General features: G+C 39.0%; 1 long non-coding RNA gene across 2 annotated transcripts; it reads left to right on the top strand.

The window, feature by feature from the left end:
- Positions 1 to 12,720: 12,720 nt before the first annotated feature.
- LOC143517627 (uncharacterized) lies at positions 12,721 to 17,122 on the top strand. Of its 2 annotated transcripts, XR_013132001.1 has the most exons (4): positions 12,721 to 12,978; positions 13,144 to 13,659; positions 13,779 to 13,956; positions 14,110 to 17,122. It is a non-coding gene; the product is annotated as an uncharacterized LOC143517627 (long non-coding RNA). The 2 variants fall into 2 exon arrangements; XR_013132000.1 differs by having other exon boundaries at positions 13,779 to 17,122.
- The last annotated feature ends 2,820 nt before the right edge of the window (positions 17,123 to 19,942 follow it).

Raw genomic sequence — 19,942 nt, 5'->3', positions numbered from 1 at the left:
TCCTCCAAAGATGGGGGGGCAAAAAAAAGAGAGTAGTGACTCGGAAATCTCTTCTGGTAAGATTGTTGTTGTGTTTTTGGAAGAGACACACTAAAAAGTACCATCTTGATAAGTTAAAATTGCTCAAGATTATTATTCTATTTCAAGTAGCTGAGGGTTTTTTGTATAAATGTATGTAAAAATATCTTTACCTATGGGCAGTTTTTCAAAAGACTATATACTGAAAATAAGGTTAAAAAAATCAGTGCCATTTTGAATAATCAATATGCCACTTATATGTCACTATAATTCAAATATTATGTTTGTGACTTCTGACTTCTTCTCACTTTGTGACTTCTTGCAAGAGAGCTTGCAGTCTCTTGTGGCAGGCAGCCAAAGGTGTGTATTGAAGCAGCAACCACCCACACCTGAGACACGCCTCATTTACATAACACTGGAGGTAAGAAGGGCTTATCACACCTCCCAGCCCTAGCCTTCTGGCTAAGCTCTGGTACGTGGCAGGGATGATAGCCTTTTGGCTAAGGTATGGCCACCCCAGTGTTAAGGAAACTTAGTGAAACGGATCACTGCTGAATCGTTTTGGCTCGCCTTCACGTCCTCAGCCCTTTCTCTGTGATCTCTGGTTGCGTTTCTTGTGTTTAGGTGTCTCGCCACCTTATGCTCTCTCTCATCTCTCTTGCTTTTCTATATTTATTCGAGTAACTTTCTCCTGTGCTGCTTACTAGCCTACCTCAAGTTTTCCCCTGCTTTATCTCTTCCTATCCATTCTTCGTTTTATTTTGGGAAGGGTTTTTGTTTCACCGTGGTGTCTGCCTGCTGCCAGTTACTTCCCCTGGCGTCCTAAGTTTCGTTTTCTCCACGTCTTTACTTCCGTGTGTTTGTGGTCAAGTTTATTTTCTACATGTTGAGTTTATTCTGCGTCTCGTGTGATTGGTTTTGCTGCTTATGTGTGTGTGGACGCACACACATTTTGCTCTTTGCGTTTTGTCGGCACTTGGGTCTACTACTCTCTTGGTTTTGACGCAGTGTGTACTTGTTGGTACATCCGACGTTACATGCGTGGCCTTGCCTTGCGCGCGCCCTTTCCATTGTCTCATAATCAGGTCGTAATCCGGTGCACTTTTTTCCAAAAGGATGAGATTGTTCCATCTTTAAATCTTCAATCTACCAGGATCTGTGGGATCATGTGGACATTTTATTGTGAAAAGTGGAATCCCGTGGACACTGTATTTTGAATAGTTGGATCCTGTGACCGTTTTAAATAGTGGAATCCTGTATGCCTTTTGTTTTATTTTGAGTTGTGGCATCCTGTGGGCATTTTATTGTGAATAGTGGGATCCTGTGGGCACTGTATTTTGAATAGTTGGATCCTGTGAGCACTTACTTTTAAATTGTGGGATCCTGTTGCATTTTAGTTTGATTTGTGGTATCTTGTGGGCATTTAATTTTTTGTGCATTTTGTTTTTTGAATAATTTGTAATTTAAATTTCTTTATTCTTATCATAGTGTTGTCCTTTGGACAACAGGACTGAAAATTGTTTGCACTTTATGGCACAGGTTGTGACTGTCCTTGTGCTGTGAGGAAGTATGTTCTTGAGCCCAGCTGATCTTTTGCAAGTGTGGATGTGCACTTAAATACGCTTTGAAATCGATTAAAACAACTTGTGCTGAATTTGATTCATGACTCATCCTTTTTTGCATTAAATAACTGAAAGTAACCAAGTAACTTTTACTCAAATTACATTTTAAATGAAGTAATTTTGTACTTTTACTCAAGTAAATTTTGATATGGGTAATTTTACTTTTACTCTGAGTAGAATTTAGGCAAAGTAATGATACTTTTACTCAATTACAATTTTTCAGTACTCTTTCCACCTCTGGTGTTTTGATAGCTGAACAGTTTTCTGTACCCCTCGCTTGTACATTGCAGGAGACAGGGACTAAATTTAGGTTTAGTTTCCTGATATCTAGGGTGTGTCCAATAAATCTGCATGGTAGAGATTTAATGTGTCAGCTAGGTATTCAGATAAAAAGCAGGCCGGATGGCCTGAAAGTTGAATTTCCTGATTTGGTACAAGCTGTGCAACTTGCTTTTGTTGCACTTTGATCCTGTTCCACCTTAGCGTAGCATGTTCGTTGATTGCAAGAGAAAACATTACCAGTCTTGTTTTTAACCTTTAATTAAAAGTAAACAAATATACATTCAGAGATCTCTGGTAAATAACAATACATTCAGAGTCCTCTGGAGAGAGTACACATAAGTCTAACAACTCTACCCTGTAGCTTTGTGTGCAGGTCTCTGCTCGAGACACTTTCCTCCTGTAGCTACTATATAGTGTGGCCTGGGTATGAGCCCCCCTGTCTCTGTTGGACATAGGAGTTGCACGTACATTCCATAGGTAAACACTAGGACTACAACGATTTTCATATCCCCCTACGAGCTCCTAAAAGCTCGTCAAAAGACGAGCTGGGCTCACATGCATGCCAATAGGCCATCCTTTGTTATGTACATGCAGCCATCAGGAGAGGGGGGGGGGGGGGGGGGGGGGGTGATGATAGTCTGAACAATGTAGCAGTTGGTGAACCATTGCAGTGGTCACTTGAGCTGTGTTTTTTTCTGTCCTTCCCATTTTATAATAAATTTCATTCACCTTTCATTCATACATGCAACTCAAAGTGCTGGAAGAGACACACTGCAAAAAGTCCCATCTTGATAAGTTAAAATTGCTCAAGAATATTATTGTATTTCAAATAGCTGAGGGTTTTTTGTTGTATAAATGTATGTAAAAATGTCTTTACCTAGTGGCAGTTTTTCAAAAGACAAAAACTATTTCAAATAAGGTAAAAAACAAAAATCAGAGCTATTTTGAATATTCAATATGCCACTATAATTCAAATATTATGTTTGCGTCAATTTCACATTATTTCAACCTTTCTCAAATCAAATCTCAAACATATCCTGAGATGAGCAGACTTCTTGCAAAAGAGGTTGCAGTCTCATGAGGCAGCCAAAGGTGTGTATTGAAAGGTGTGTCAACAGCAACCACCCACAGCTGACACATGCCTCATTTACATAACACTGGAGGTAAGAAGGGCTTATCACACCTGCCAAGAGACCAAGAGAAATATGTCATTTGACATAAGTTGGGAGTCTAGTAGGGAGTCTGTCTAAAGACGAGGGTTTGGTAGTTCTAGTGTTAAAGTGATATTATTGATAGTGATAAAATGCCTTGCAATGAAGAAATGCTTTTGCCTTTAAACGTTAATGAGATAAGTAACATGGTTCAGTCTGACACTGAGTTGTTGCAAATTGATGTTGATGACAGTGATAAAGTGATTAATTCTGCTACTGGATTTATGCAAAATAATTGTGAACTGTCATGTGGGGGGGCGTATGCTGTTTATGAAACAAATGCTGCTTTTATCTATGTTAAATGTTATGTTGGGGGGGAACTGAGATGGCATTTTTGGTGGACTCTTGCGCTGGCCACTCTGTTATTAAAGCTTCTGAGTTTAGCAGGCAGCCACGCCTGAGTGGCAGGTATCTCCAGTCGGTTGGTGTGTCAGGTGTTTTGGAGGGGTGGAAAGTAACAAATTACATCTACTCACATTACTGTAATTGAGTACTTTTTATGAGTAATTTGTAATTTTCTGAGTAGTTTTTGAAATAAGTAATTTTTACTTTTACTTGAGTAAATTTTGACCTAAGTAATTTTACTTCACTACATTTGAACCCCCTCACGTTACTGAGTATGGTGAAAAATTAAATGCAGGCAGAAATGTAAACTTCTGAGGTCAGGAACTGAAAGTCAATTGCGTTGTCAGGGCTGGCTCGGCTGCAGCTCCTCCTAACAACACTAGAGGCACCCGAGTCAGTCCTAGACTCTCCAGGCGCAATCAGCAGAGACCCATTTTAGCCGTCTCTATGGCTTCTTAAGGAAACTTAGTGAAACGGATCACTGCTGAATCGTTTTGGCTCGCCTTCACGTCCTCAGCCCTTTCTCTGTGATCTCTGGTTGCGTTTCTTGTGTTTAGGTGTCTCGCCACCTTATGCTCTCTCTCATCTCTCTTGCTTTTCTATATTTATTCGAGTAACTTTCTCCTGTGCTGCTTACTAGCCTACCTCAAGTTTTCCCCTGCTTTATCTCTTCCTATCCATTCTTCGTTTTATTTTGGGAAGGGTTTTTGTTTCACCGTGGTGTCTGCCTGCTGCCAGTTACTTCCCCTGGCGTCCTAAGTTTCGTTTTCTCCACGTCTTTACTTCCGTGTGTTTGTGGTCAAGTTTATTTTCTACATGTTGAGTTTATTCTGCGTCTCGTGTGATTGGTTTTGCTGCTTATGTGTGTGTGGACGCACACACATTTTGCTCTTTGCGTTTTGTCGGCACTTGGGTCTACTACTCTCTTGGTTTTGACGCAGTGTGTACTTGTTGGTACATCCGACGTTACATGCGTGGCCTTGCCTTGCGCGCGCCCTTTCCATTGTCTCATAATCAGGTCGTAATCCGGTGCACTTTTTTCCAAAAGGATGAGATTGTTCCATCTTTAAATCTTCAATCTACCAGGATCTGTGGGATCATGTGGACATTTTATTGTGAAAAGTGGAATCCCGTGGACACTGTATTTTGAATAGTTGGATCCTGTGACCGTTTTAAATAGTGGAATCCTGTATGCCTTTTGTTTTATTTTGAGTTGTGGCATCCTGTGGGCATTTTATTGTGAATAGTGGGATCCTGTGGGCACTGTATTTTGAATAGTTGGATCCTGTGAGCACTTACTTTTAAATTGTGGGATCCTGTTGCATTTTAGTTTGATTTGTGGTATCTTGTGGGCATTTAATTTTTTGTGCATTTTGTTTTTTGAATAATTTGTAATTTAAATTTCTTTATTCTTATCATAGTGTTGTCCTTTGGACAACAGGACTGAAAATTGTTTGCACTTTATGGCACAGGTTGTGACTGTCCTTGTGCTGTGAGGAAGTATGTTCTTGAGCCCAGCTGATCTTTTGCAAGTGTGGATGTGCACTTAAATACGCTTTGAAATCGATTAAAACAACTTGTGCTGAATTTGATTCATGACTCATCCTTTTTTGCATTAAATAACTGAAAGTAACCAAGTAACTTTTACTCAAATTACATTTTAAATGAAGTAATTTTGTACTTTTACTCAAGTAAATTTTGATATGGGTAATTTTACTTTTACTCTGAGTAGAATTTAGGCAAAGTAATGATACTTTTACTCAATTACAATTTTTCAGTACTCTTTCCACCTCTGGTGTTTTGATAGCTGAACAGTTTTCTGTACCCCTCGCTTGTACATTGCAGGAGACAGGGACTAAATTTAGGTTTAGTTTCCTGATATCTAGGGTGTGTCCAATAAATCTGCATGGTAGAGATTTAATGTGTCAGCTAGGTATTCAGATAAAAAGCAGGCCGGATGGCCTGAAAGTTGAATTTCCTGATTTGGTACAAGCTGTGCAACTTGCTTTTGTTGCACTTTGATCCTGTTCCACCTTAGCGTAGCATGTTCGTTGATTGCAAGAGAAAACATTACCAGTCTTGTTTTTAACCTTTAATTAAAAGTAAACAAATATACATTCAGAGATCTCTGGTAAATAACAATACATTCAGAGTCCTCTGGAGAGAGTACACATAAGTCTAACAACTCTACCCTGTAGCTTTGTGTGCAGGTCTCTGCTCGAGACACTTTCCTCCTGTAGCTACTATATAGTGTGGCCTGGGTATGAGCCCCCCTGTCTCTGTTGGACATAGGAGTTGCACGTACATTCCATAGGTAAACACTAGGACTACAACGATTTTCATATCCCCCTACGAGCTCCTAAAAGCTCGTCAAAAGACGAGCTGGGCTCACATGCATGCCAATAGGCCATCCTTTGTTATGTACATGCAGCCATCAGGAGAGGGGGGGGGGGGGGGTGATGATAGTCTGAACAATGTAGCAGTTGGTGAACCATTGCAGTGGTCACTTGAGCTGTGTTTTTTTCTGTCCTTCCCATTTTATAATAAATTTCATTCACCTTTCATTCATACATGCAACTCAAAGTGCTGGAAGAGACACACTGCAAAAAGTCCCATCTTGATAAGTTAAAATTGCTCAAGAATATTATTGTATTTCAAATAGCTGAGGGTTTTTTGTTGTATAAATGTATGTAAAAATGTCTTTACCTAGTGGCAGTTTTTCAAAAGACAAAAACTATTTCAAATAAGGTAAAAAACAAAAATCAGAGCTATTTTGAATATTCAATATGCCACTATAATTCAAATATTATGTTTGCGTCAATTTCACATTATTTCAACCTTTCTCAAATCAAATCTCAAACATATCCTGAGATGAGCAGACTTCTTGCAAAAGAGGTTGCAGTCTCATGAGGCAGCCAAAGGTGTGTATTGAAAGGTGTGTCAACAGCAACCACCCACAGCTGACACATGCCTCATTTACATAACACTGGAGGTAAGAAGGGCTTATCACACCTGCCAAGAGACCAAGAGAAATATGTCATTTGACATAAGTTGGGAGTCTAGTAGGGAGTCTGTCTAAAGACGAGGGTTTGGTAGTTCTAGTGTTAAAGTGATATTATTGATAGTGATAAAATGCCTTGCAATGAAGAAATGCTTTTGCCTTTAAACGTTAATGAGATAAGTAACATGGTTCAGTCTGACACTGAGTTGTTGCAAATTGATGTTGATGACAGTGATAAAGTGATTAATTCTGCTACTGGATTTATGCAAAATAATTGTGAACTGTCATGTGGGGGGGCGTATGCTGTTTATGAAACAAATGCTGCTTTTATCTATGTTAAATGTTATGTTGGGGGGGAACTGAGATGGCATTTTTGGTGGACTCTTGCGCTGGCCACTCTGTTATTAAAGCTTCTGAGTTTAGCAGGCAGCCACGCCTGAGTGGCAGGTATCTCCAGTCGGTTGGTGTGTCAGGTGTTTTGGAGGGGTGGAAAGTAACAAATTACATCTACTCACATTACTGTAATTGAGTACTTTTTATGAGTAATTTGTAATTTTCTGAGTAGTTTTTGAAATAAGTAATTTTTACTTTTACTTGAGTAAATTTTGACCTAAGTAATTTTACTTCACTACATTTGAACCCCCTCACGTTACTGAGTATGGTGAAAAATTAAATGCAGGCAGAAATGTAAACTTCTGAGGTCAGGAACTGAAAGTCAATTGCGTTGTCAGGGCTGGCTCGGCTGCAGCTCCTCCTAACAACACTAGAGGCACCCGAGTCAGTCCTAGACTCTCCAGGCGCAATCAGCAGAGACCCATTTTAGCCGTCTCTATGGCTTCTTAAGGAAACTTAGTGAAACGGATCACTGCTGAATCGTTTTGGCTCGCCTTCACGTCCTCAGCCCTTTCTCTGTGATCTCTGGTTGCGTTTCTTGTGTTTAGGTGTCTCGCCACCTTATGCTCTCTCTCATCTCTCTTGCTTTTCTATATTTATTCGAGTAACTTTCTCCTGTGCTGCTTACTAGCCTACCTCAAGTTTTCCCCTGCTTTATCTCTTCCTATCCATTCTTCGTTTTATTTTGGGAAGGGTTTTTGTTTCACCGTGGTGTCTGCCTGCTGCCAGTTACTTCCCCTGGCGTCCTAAGTTTCGTTTTCTCCACGTCTTTACTTCCGTGTGTTTGTGGTCAAGTTTATTTTCTACATGTTGAGTTTATTCTGCGTCTCGTGTGATTGGTTTTGCTGCTTATGTGTGTGTGGACGCACACACATTTTGCTCTTTGCGTTTTGTCGGCACTTGGGTCTACTACTCTCTTGGTTTTGACGCAGTGTGTACTTGTTGGTACATCCGACGTTACATGCGTGGCCTTGCCTTGCGCGCGCCCTTTCCATTGTCTCATAATCAGGTCGTAATCCGGTGCACTTTTTTCCAAAAGGATGAGATTGTTCCATCTTTAAATCTTCAATCTACCAGGATCTGTGGGATCATGTGGACATTTTATTGTGAAAAGTGGAATCCCGTGGACACTGTATTTTGAATAGTTGGATCCTGTGACCGTTTTAAATAGTGGAATCCTGTATGCCTTTTGTTTTATTTTGAGTTGTGGCATCCTGTGGGCATTTTATTGTGAATAGTGGGATCCTGTGGGCACTGTATTTTGAATAGTTGGATCCTGTGAGCACTTACTTTTAAATTGTGGGATCCTGTTGCATTTTAGTTTGATTTGTGGTATCTTGTGGGCATTTAATTTTTTGTGCATTTTGTTTTTTGAATAATTTGTAATTTAAATTTCTTTATTCTTATCATAGTGTTGTCCTTTGGACAACAGGACTGAAAATTGTTTGCACTTTATGGCACAGGTTGTGACTGTCCTTGTGCTGTGAGGAAGTATGTTCTTGAGCCCAGCTGATCTTTTGCAAGTGTGGATGTGCACTTAAATACGCTTTGAAATCGATTAAAACAACTTGTGCTGAATTTGATTCATGACTCATCCTTTTTTGCATTAAATAACTGAAAGTAACCAAGTAACTTTTACTCAAATTACATTTTAAATGAAGTAATTTTGTACTTTTACTCAAGTAAATTTTGATATGGGTAATTTTACTTTTACTCTGAGTAGAATTTAGGCAAAGTAATGATACTTTTACTCAATTACAATTTTTCAGTACTCTTTCCACCTCTGGTGTTTTGATAGCTGAACAGTTTTCTGTACCCCTCGCTTGTACATTGCAGGAGACAGGGACTAAATTTAGGTTTAGTTTCCTGATATCTAGGGTGTGTCCAATAAATCTGCATGGTAGAGATTTAATGTGTCAGCTAGGTATTCAGATAAAAAGCAGGCCGGATGGCCTGAAAGTTGAATTTCCTGATTTGGTACAAGCTGTGCAACTTGCTTTTGTTGCACTTTGATCCTGTTCCACCTTAGCGTAGCATGTTCGTTGATTGCAAGAGAAAACATTACCAGTCTTGTTTTTAACCTTTAATTAAAAGTAAACAAATATACATTCAGAGATCTCTGGTAAATAACAATACATTCAGAGTCCTCTGGAGAGAGTACACATAAGTCTAACAACTCTACCCTGTAGCTTTGTGTGCAGGTCTCTGCTCGAGACACTTTCCTCCTGTAGCTACTATATAGTGTGGCCTGGGTATGAGCCCCCCTGTCTCTGTTGGACATAGGAGTTGCACGTACATTCCATAGGTAAACACTAGGACTACAACGATTTTCATATCCCCCTACGAGCTCCTAAAAGCTCGTCAAAAGACGAGCTGGGCTCACATGCATGCCAATAGGCCATCCTTTGTTATGTACATGCAGCCATCAGGAGAGGGGGGGGGGGGGGGTGATGATAGTCTGAACAATGTAGCAGTTGGTGAACCATTGCAGTGGTCACTTGAGCTGTGTTTTTTTCTGTCCTTCCCATTTTATAATAAATTTCATTCACCTTTCATTCATACATGCAACTCAAAGTGCTGGAAGAGACACACTGCAAAAAGTCCCATCTTGATAAGTTAAAATTGCTCAAGAATATTATTGTATTTCAAATAGCTGAGGGTTTTTTGTTGTATAAATGTATGTAAAAATGTCTTTACCTAGTGGCAGTTTTTCAAAAGACAAAAACTATTTCAAATAAGGTAAAAAACAAAAATCAGAGCTATTTTGAATATTCAATATGCCACTATAATTCAAATATTATGTTTGCGTCAATTTCACATTATTTCAACCTTTCTCAAATCAAATCTCAAACATATCCTGAGATGAGCAGACTTCTTGCAAAAGAGGTTGCAGTCTCATGAGGCAGCCAAAGGTGTGTATTGAAAGGTGTGTCAACAGCAACCACCCACAGCTGACACATGCCTCATTTACATAACACTGGAGGTAAGAAGGGCTTATCACACCTGCCAAGAGACCAAGAGAAATATGTCATTTGACATAAGTTGGGAGTCTGTCTAAAGACGAGGGTTTGGTAGTTTTTTTAAATAATGTTTATGTCGCCACCTTGAAAATGCTAATTTTTCTTTGTCTTGCTCCTGACTCGCCATTTCTGCCTTTTCTGCGTTTGTGTCGTGTGTCACTGGTGTGCTTCGGCATGCGTGTAAAAACATTGACTCTGATTGGCTACCATAACGCTGCCTTAGCCAATCGCTTACTGACTTGTTAACACTAGAGCTCATAGAGAAGCGAAAAATTTCACAGGGCTTGGTAGGGTCCATGTAGCCCACTCCCCTGCTGTGAAGGGATTAACGCCCATTGTCTTGGTAATGCGGTGGAAGCGGCTCTCCCCCAGCTCATACGCCTGCCAAAGCACAAGCTGGCTCACCCCCAAGCTCATATGACCAAAACGCCAAACGTGATACTTCACGAAAAAGTTGAAGTTACAAGCAGACTGTATGTTACCGATACTACAACAAACGGCAGAAAATTTGTAGACTCGTGTTTCAAAAGTTACAATTCAATCGCACGTAGAGACGACAGTTTCTCTAATGAGTCCCGTCAAACAATAAAAATAAATAAAAATGTTTGAATCTTGCTCTTTGTATATTTCATATACTATACTATATAATATTTGTTGTAATCAAACACTTTCTGTTTCCGCGTTTAAATTCGCGTTTGAAAAGCTAAGAAATTATATGGCGCAATTAGCTTGATGCTAATGTTATATAGGAAATCCCATATCATTGCTAGCGAAAATTAGCATGGTCGCGTTGCATCACTGATAAATGTTGTGATCTAAACAGCAGGCTGGAAAATGAGAAGAAAAGACAGGAAAACAAATTCATGTGCTCTCTATTTATCTATCTATCTATATATCTATCTATCTATCTATATATATTTGTGTTAGAAGCATTTGATAGAAGCATTTGTGTTTCTGCTTGTTTGTGATCTAAACAGCAGGCTTGAATCTTGCTCTTTGTACATTTCTCATACTATCTATCTATCTATCTATCTATCTATATTTGTGTTAGAAGCATTTGATAGAAGCATTTGTGTTTCTGCTTGTTTGTGATCTAAACAGCAGGCTTGAATCTTGCTCTTTGTACATTTCTTATACTATCTATCTATATCTATATTTGTGTTAGAAGCATTTGATAGAAGCATTTGTGTTTCTGCTTGTTTATGATCTAAACAGCAGGCTTGAATCTTGCTCTTTGTACATTTCTTATACTATCTATCTATCTATATTTGTGTTAGAAGCATTTGATAGAAGCATTTGTGTTTCTGCTTGTTTGTGATCTAAACAGCAGGCTTGAATCTTGCTCTTTGTACATTTCTTATACTATCTATCTATCTATATTTGTGTTAGAAGCATTTGATAGAAGCATTTGTGTTTCTGCTTGTTTGTGATCTAAACAGCAGGCTTGAATCTTGCTCTTTGTACATTTCTTATACTACCTCTATCTATCTATCTATCTATCTATCTATCTATCTATCTATCTATCTATATTTGTGTTAGAAGCATTTGATAGAAGCATTTGTGTTTCTGCTTGTTTGTGATCTGTGATCTGTGATCTCTGTGATCAGAGACTTTCTGGGTGAGGCTGCTGCCTCAGTCTTGCTCTGTGAATTAACATAATAAAGGGGGATGTTTGGCTTTGCTAATTGCTGGCAAGAAGGAGAAGAAGGAGGGGTGATGTCCTCAGAATCCTGAATTCTCAGGAGCTCTAGTGTTAAGTTAAACAGGTGTTACACCGAGAACTGTGACCTATCGACATCTGTTACTCCTCACTAGCCTGGGCAGCGGTCCGCTCGCATTACTGTTAGTATATCAATATATAGTAACACACCGCTTTTAATGACCAGTAACGTCAACAGCATTGTAACGGCAGGAAAAGTAATTAATTATATTATCCCGTTACTGACAAAATTATTTTTAACGGCGTTATTCGCAACACTGTGTCTAAGTATTTCTGATGAATTTCTAAACAATTTCGATAGATTATACATATTCCTCCACCTCTGCCTGACAATCTTGGTCTATGTATATAGCTATATCCCACAGGAGTGGCTTAGTTTAGTGTTAAATAATCACCAGATTGAATCCATGTTTCTGTTAGACATAGAATATCAATATTCTGGTCGGTTATAAGTTCATTCACAAAAACTGCTTTAGAGTTGAGTGATCGAATATTGATTAATCCAGGGTTGCCAACTCTCATGCATTGAGTGTGAGACACACGCATTTGACTGTCTTCACACGCTCACACGCCACACTTCCGATTTCTCACGCCGAAAAAAAAATCTAGTTTATTTACCTCAGATCCACATATATGATTCAATGAGTTACTAGTTCACTCCGGCACCAACCACTGGCGAGCGATCGCGATTTCGTTTGCCACCCGTCCCGTCAACAATTTACGATCGCCACCCCCCCCCCCCCCCCCCCAACAATTTACGTCGCACCCCCCGTCAACATTATACACTCGCTACTCCCTCCAGGTTCAAATCTCACTCCAAGTGATCATGAGATCAACTTGAAAAGTTGGCAATCCTGTCAATCCAATTTTGAGATCGGTCATATAGGTAGTATTAATTGAATGTGAGGTTTGAATATTAGTTAAAAAACTTAGGGCGGACTATTTTCTTATGATTTAATTTAACCCGGGGCACAGACACAGTCTCAATTCTGTGGAAACTTGGTGACGCCTCTAAGCAGCTCGCAGACAGGTTTAGCCCGTTAGTTTGGATGGCGATATAAAGTCAGTTGGAAAACTTTGCTCGTACCCTGCCCACATACAGAGTACACATACAGAAACAGATCATTTAGATGGTTGAACAGGTACAGAAGCAAATAGTGGTTTTCTCACTCAACCTTAATTACTATCAAAGTGAGAGAGAGAGATTAAAAATAGTGAATGTGTGATTCAGTCTGACTGTTGAAACCAGTATGGTCTTTAAGTACCAACCAAGAACAACAGAGCCTTTTCTCCAGCGAATAGAAACTGAGCACTGACTCTGCAACAGCTAATTGGTACTAGCAAACAGACATGATGTCATAATCAGGTAAGTTCCTCCGATGTAATCACAAACAGCTTTAAAGAAGAAAATAAACATCATCATCAGAGATCTTTCTGAAGACTTCAGGCTTGTGAATCTAGCACGAATTAAAAGAAAATGTATTTTTCTCTCTTATAGTGGAATACTTTTTCTCCTTATATTTATCAACAGTGATTTACGGATGGTGAGCCTGAAGGTCTAAAGATGGTGCATCCAAACTTTGGACCTGAAGTGCTGGCCAGACTGGGAACAGCAGGCAGTGCATTTGCAATTGTTCTGTTTATGGTTGTTTTCCAGTACACAATGAAGATGGACTTTGCATGCCCATGTGATCCACATGAAAATATTAAGTTCTGCTTTATTTATCTATTACTGCCAACTCTGACACTTTTTTGCATCCTAATCTTAATTGACAAAAAGATAAAAAAAAGCTGTGCTGGATGCTGCAAACGTTGTTCATGTCCACGCTCATGTCCATGTCCACGTCCGTTTAAACAATATTTGAAAATATTCAGTCTTGCATCACTGTGGATCATAGCTGTTTTTGTTGATGGGGACTGGTACGTTTGCCTTCAAACAACTGAACGAAACATCACAGCCAGACATGAGCAAATACCATGTAAAGATCAGATGAATCTGACCACTGAGGAAAGAACAATATTAAGGCATTATTTCACTGAGTCAAGGGTAAGTTACAAACAATAACAGTAAGGTTATTTTTCCAAGCTAACAAAACAGAAAATTTGAATTAGATAATGATTTCTTTTGTTTTCTGTAGGACTCATGCAAACGTTTTTCTCTTTTAGGAAATTGGACTAGTAACTCTTTGTGCTCTATGTGTTGGTTGGACAATCTTATCATATATCCGTGGAGCATGTATGCCATATTACCAGAATCTGTCTGAAGAGCTTGAAGAGGAGCAGTTAAATACATTTTGGGAAGAAAAATTGCAAGAGGATGCAATGAAGAGGATTAAAGGGTCATGTGAGGGACATTTTCAGAAACTTCAGAGCTTAAGAGCTGCACTTTACAAAGCAAGAACAGAAAGTGAAATATCCCTGGAGAAAACAAAAGTAGAAAAAAAATGGCATGAAATATCCAACCCAACGTTTTATCAACAAATTATGCTTTCTGTAGAACCCACTCAACAGGAAGACTGAAAAAAGGAGCCATGTCTAGGATTTATGTAAGCATTTTGAGTGTATTTAACACAACTGCATCATATTTTAAACAGAAATGTATTTTTGTTGTGTAAAAACTACATAACACAGAGAGAGTACATGAATTTGTTCATATCATGTTCGACTGAAGTGAATCAATAATGTATTGTGGCGTGGAATGTCATTAACGAAGTAACATTACACACACATGGCAGGTTGACTCACACAATGTACAACTACGTAAACTAATACAGGGCGACTTAAACTAACAACACACATGATCAAATATATAATCAACAGCAGCATGTCATACTTACACATAACACATATCAATAACAGAGCCGCGGGGGCTCATGGGAACAAGCGTCGTCCCCCATTGGACTGACGCTACCCCCCCCCCCCCCCTTCCCCACCACCAAGAGGTCAGCTGTCCTCGGCGAATACACCTGGACATGGCATGTCAGTGGAAAACTGACTTCCACATGGTAATATAGACAGTGTAGCTCCAATTAAAACAAAATTAATTAGGGAGAAAAAGCTATCACCATGGTATGACGAACACACTCGTCTTCTAAAACAGGCAGCTCGAGCAGCGGAGCGAAAATGGAAATACACCTCACTAGAAGTGTTTAGAATCACATGGAAAGACGCCATAGTCAAATATAAACATGCCCTAATAAAAGCTAGAGCCGCATACTATTCGACACTAATAGAAAACAACAAGAATAACCCTAGATTTCTCTTCGCGACGGTATCTAAACTAACAAGAAATATCAACGACACTAGTTCTAACACAGCACTTACACACACTAGCGATGAATTTTTAAACTTTTTCAATAATAAAACAGATAATATCCGACTACAGAGTCATAATACATCGCAGCCTAACCTCCAATCCAACCCCAGTAGTTCAGCTATTAGTAACTATGCATCCAAAAATATTACTGAGCTAAATATCTTCAATCCTATATCGCAAAAAGAGCTCACAACACTGATTAATTCGTCTAAGCCTACATCATGTATATTTGACCCAGTTCCAACCCGTCTATTTAAAGACCTACTCCCAGCCACTGCAGGGCCCTTACTTAATATGATTAACTCCTCCCTTAACCTAGGTTACATGCCCAAACAATTAAAATGCGCCGTAATTAGACCCTTGATTAAAAAACAGAATCTCGATCCGCAGATTTTAGCCAACTATAGACCCATTTCTAATCTCCCAGTTATCTCTAAAATTTTAGAAAAAGCAGTTTCCAATCAGTTAAACCACTATCTCCAATCAAATAGTATCCATGAAAAGTTCCAATCAGGATTTAGACCAAACCACAGCACTGAAACAGCTTTACTCAGGGTAGTGAATGATCTACTAATATCGGCCGATAATGGGCTCGTCTCGTTCCTTATACTGTTGGATCTTAGTGCAGCTTTTGATACTGTAGACCACAACATTTTGCTGGATAGACTAGAAAACACAGTAGGTATTAAAGGAGTCGCACTCTCCTGGTTTAGATCATATTTAACTGACCGCTTCCAATGTGTAAGTGTTAATAATAAAACCTCTAAATCTGTGCAGGTTAAATATGGTGTCCCACAAGGGACAGTCCTAGGACCACTTCTATTCACACTGTACATGTTACCCTTAGGCGAAATTATGCATAAGCATGACATCAGTTTCCATTCCTACGCAGACGACACTCAGCTATATTTATCGGCAAAACCCGATGATTTAGGCGCAAACAGTAAGATTGTGAAATGTGTAGAAGAGATAAAACATTGGATGGCGTGTAACTTTCTAGCACTAAATGCCGATAAAACAGAATTGATAATAGTTGGGTCTAGGGCTGCGAGAGACAAGATACATAATGCAGCATTGAATCTACATTCTTTTTCTATAACCCCCAGCGCAGAGGTAAAGAACTTGGGCGTCACAATAGACCCAGATCTCTCGTTCGATACACATATTAATAATATAACTAGGGTAGCGTTCTTTCACTTGCGCAACATTGCCAAAATTAGAAACATATTAAATATTAGTGATGCAGAAAAACTAATCCATGCATTCATATCCTCTCGTTTAGATTATTGCAACAGTCTCCTAGCTGGATGTTCTGGTAAATCGATAAACAAACTCCAGCTGGTTCAGAACGCAGCAGCACGAGTTTTAACAAAAACTAAAAAGTTTGATCACATTAGTCCTGTACTATCGTCATTACACTGGCTGCCAATTAGATTCCGTATTGACTATAAAATACTTTTATTAACATATAAAACGCTGCATGGCTTAGCTCCAGACTATCTTAGTGAACTTATTGAACAATATAACCCAGCGCGTTCACTTCGCTCGCAGGACGCAGGGTTATTAACTGTTCCTAGGATCAAAAAGATCACAGCAGGTGGAAGAGCCTTTTCTTTTAAAGCTCCACAATTGTGGAATAATCTTCCTGCCTCTATTCGGGACTCAGACACAGTCTCAATGTTTAAAACTCGATTAAAGACTCATCTGTTTAGTTTGGCCTTTGATTAATCTGTTACATATTTACTACATCTCGTATCTTTTCTCCGAGGTTCACCTGGAGAGTAACATTGCAGTCGGAGCCTACAATACCAGCATCGCTGCTCCGACACGGAATGAAAGCCTGGCGTTCATCAACAGACATTTACAGTGACAATATCATAACCCAGAACTTTCATTTTTACCTTTACTTAGTCTGATTGTGTGATTTGTGTGTGACTTGTGTATTTGTTTGTATTTTGTGTAATCTGTGTGTTAACGGGCCGCCCAATGGAGGATGGGTTCCCTTTTGAGTCTTGGTTCTCCCGAGGTTTCTTCCTATTCCCCACTATCTTAGGGAGTTTTTCCTCGCCACTGTCGCCCTTGGCTTGCTCATTAGGGTTCTGGACCCGTAGTATTGTTAACCTTTTAAATCCTGTAAGGCGCTTTGTGACAACATGTGTTGTGAAAAGCGCTATACAAATAAACTTTGATTTGATTTGATTTGAATATTTGCTTAACACTAGCTGTCCCAGCATTTTAATTCCAAACTTTTTGTACCTGGTCTCCACCAGGGGGCAGTTCTGGGGACATTTGCATTCCATTAGGCCACCCTTTGTTATGTACATGCAGCCATTATAGGTAGACGGGGAGTGGGTGGGGGGGGGGGGGGGGGGGGGGGTGATGGTGTGAACCATCAGTTCATTGTTCTGCTGCATGTGTTCACTGACTCAGATAGAGAAGAAAAAACTCTGGCCTCCCCTTGGGGAGATTGTCTGTGTGGGTACATATATGAGTAAATTTATGTTGGGATGAAGGTGTGTGGGTGTATGTGTGTAAAGGTGTATGTGTGTGTGGGTGAATATGGATGTCCAATGTAGCAGCAGTTGGTGAACCATTGCAGTGGTCATTTGAGCTGTGTTTTTTCTTCTGCCTTTCCCTTTTTATAATAAATAATAATAATAATAATAATAGTCTTTATTTGTATAGTACCTTTCATACATACATGCAACTCAAAGTGCTTTTGTTTTTGGAAGAGACACACTAAAAGGACCCTCTTGATAAGTTAAAATTGCTCAAGATTATTATTCTATTTCAAGTAGCTGAGGGTTTTTTGTATAAATTTGTGTAAAAATATCTTTACCTATTGGCAGTTTTTCAAAAGACTAAAACTACTGAAAATAAGGTTAAAAAAATCAGTGCCATTTTGAATAATCAATATGCCACTTATATGTCACTATAATTCAAATATTATGTTTGTGACTTCTGACTTCTTCTGACTTTGTGACTTCTTGCAAGAGAGCTTGCAGTCTATTGTGGCAGGCAGCCGAAGGTGTGTATTGAAGCAGCCACCACCCACACCTGAGACACGCCTAATTTACATAACACTGGAGGTCAGAAGGGCTTATGACACCTCCCAACCTCTGCCTTCTGGCAAAGCTTTGGTACATGGCAGGGATGACTGCTTTTTGGCAAAGGTTCGGCCACTCCAGTGTTAACTGTGGTTTTTCGTTGCTTTAATGTTACTTACCTCTTACATAGGTGTTGCTTAAATTATTTTATTAGCCGTTAGCGGTTAGGCTAACTTGGTTCTCCTAAACCTGCGCGAACGGCGGAAGCATTTTTAATTGCCGCATCACATTCTTTGCAGTGTTGTCCGTAACAATATGTGGTAAAGAAATACCCCTCAAAACAGGGTAAGGAGCATTTACCTGATGAAGTTTAATGTTGCTTTGTGTTTCAGATTTGAAAATGCTGGAATTTAGGCTAAAGTACCTGAAAATGTTGAAATTGTAACTACATCGTTTCACAACAAATAGCTGTCTGACTGATACAGTTCTCTTGTAATACATTGTCAAATACGAGCCTCTTGTAATTCCAGGATGAAACATGAGAGAACGTGAAGATGTTAAGATTGGGTGTTTTGAAAATATGATAAAAAAGCGAATCATTTCGAGTATATGTATAAATATTTAACTTAATTGAGTTCAACGTGCTGGGAAATATTGAAATGGACATTAAAAGTGACGTACACGTGCTTTAATTCCACCTTGTAAAGGTGTATGAACCCTGCAAAATTTCTTTGTTCATAAAGCCTGGTTTATACTTGATGCGGCGCGAGGGTCCGCGCGGCAAAAATGACATCATTGCTGTGGCTCACGCCGCGCACGCTGTCAATTCGCAAGGTCGTGCACCTCTCAAATTTTGTAACTTCGCACGCGCTGCACTTCAGCGCAATGAACAAAGTCATGTTTGTAGGGTTCATACACCTTTATAAGGTGGAATTCAAGCACTTGTACGTCACTTTAAAGGTCCATTTCAATATTTCCCAGCATGTTAAACCTAATTAAGTTAAATATTTATACACATTGTAGCGTGTCGACGGGAGTAAGAGTGCCAGACAAGTTTAGTGTTCATCTCAACTCTTTATTAACTCCTTTATGGACAGTAAGGAAAGGGTCACACACACTGTAAAAAAAACATTTTTTTAAACAGATATTTACTGTAAATAAATACAGTATTTTTCTGTCTTTTTCATAATAAGAGAATATACCTGTAAAACACGGGAAAATGACTTTTTTTAAGAAAACACCTTTAAATATACGGTCAAAGTCTGTAAATTTAAATTACAAGAATTTCTTGTTTTATAACAGGATTGTATATTTTTTTAAGGGTCTTGAGTTTTAATTTAGTAGTTATCAGTGTAAAAATGCAGTTTTCAGTGTAAAAACACAGAACAATGCCTTTTGTAACTTCACAGTAATTTTCCATTTTTAAACAGTAAATGAAATTAAGAAATTATATTGAACCAAAAACAACAGCCTAACATCTACATTTGACCAAAGCTGGAATTATAGTGAATTAAGATTTGAAGTAAAATATTATGTAAAATTTCCCATTTCCAATTCTCTAAATATACATTAATAACTCTGCTACCAAAAAAGCTGTAAATTGAATTACATACACAAAGTACTGAACAACAGCCTTTTATTTGAAATGACATTTAAAGCAACAAGTTTAGAACGCAATACTACTCCACTCTGCTCAAGCAAGTGAATAATATAAAATATTTGGTCCCTCAATCCTCAATCCTGGGCAATCAAGGGCTTTTCGTCAGAAGGCGCAAAGATATAAGGCATTAGGAGATTTTTTTCAGAAAGGCCCATAAGATAACCTGTTAAAACTTTGCAATATATAGCAATAAGTTTGCGGAGGGGGGTCAGAGAAATATTGTGTGTGTGTGTGTGTGTGTGTGTGTGTGTGTGAGAGAGAGAGAGAGAGAGAGAGAGAGAGGGGAGATCGATCTATCCATCCATTC

This window comes from Brachyhypopomus gauderio, chromosome 6 (genome assembly GCF_052324685.1).
Source record: "Brachyhypopomus gauderio isolate BG-103 chromosome 6, BGAUD_0.2, whole genome shotgun sequence".
In the NCBI taxonomy this organism is placed as follows: Eukaryota; Metazoa; Chordata; class Actinopteri; order Gymnotiformes; family Hypopomidae; genus Brachyhypopomus; species Brachyhypopomus gauderio.
The sequence above is the reverse complement of the archived record's forward strand: the minus strand, read 5'-3'. Positions and strand labels throughout refer to the sequence as shown.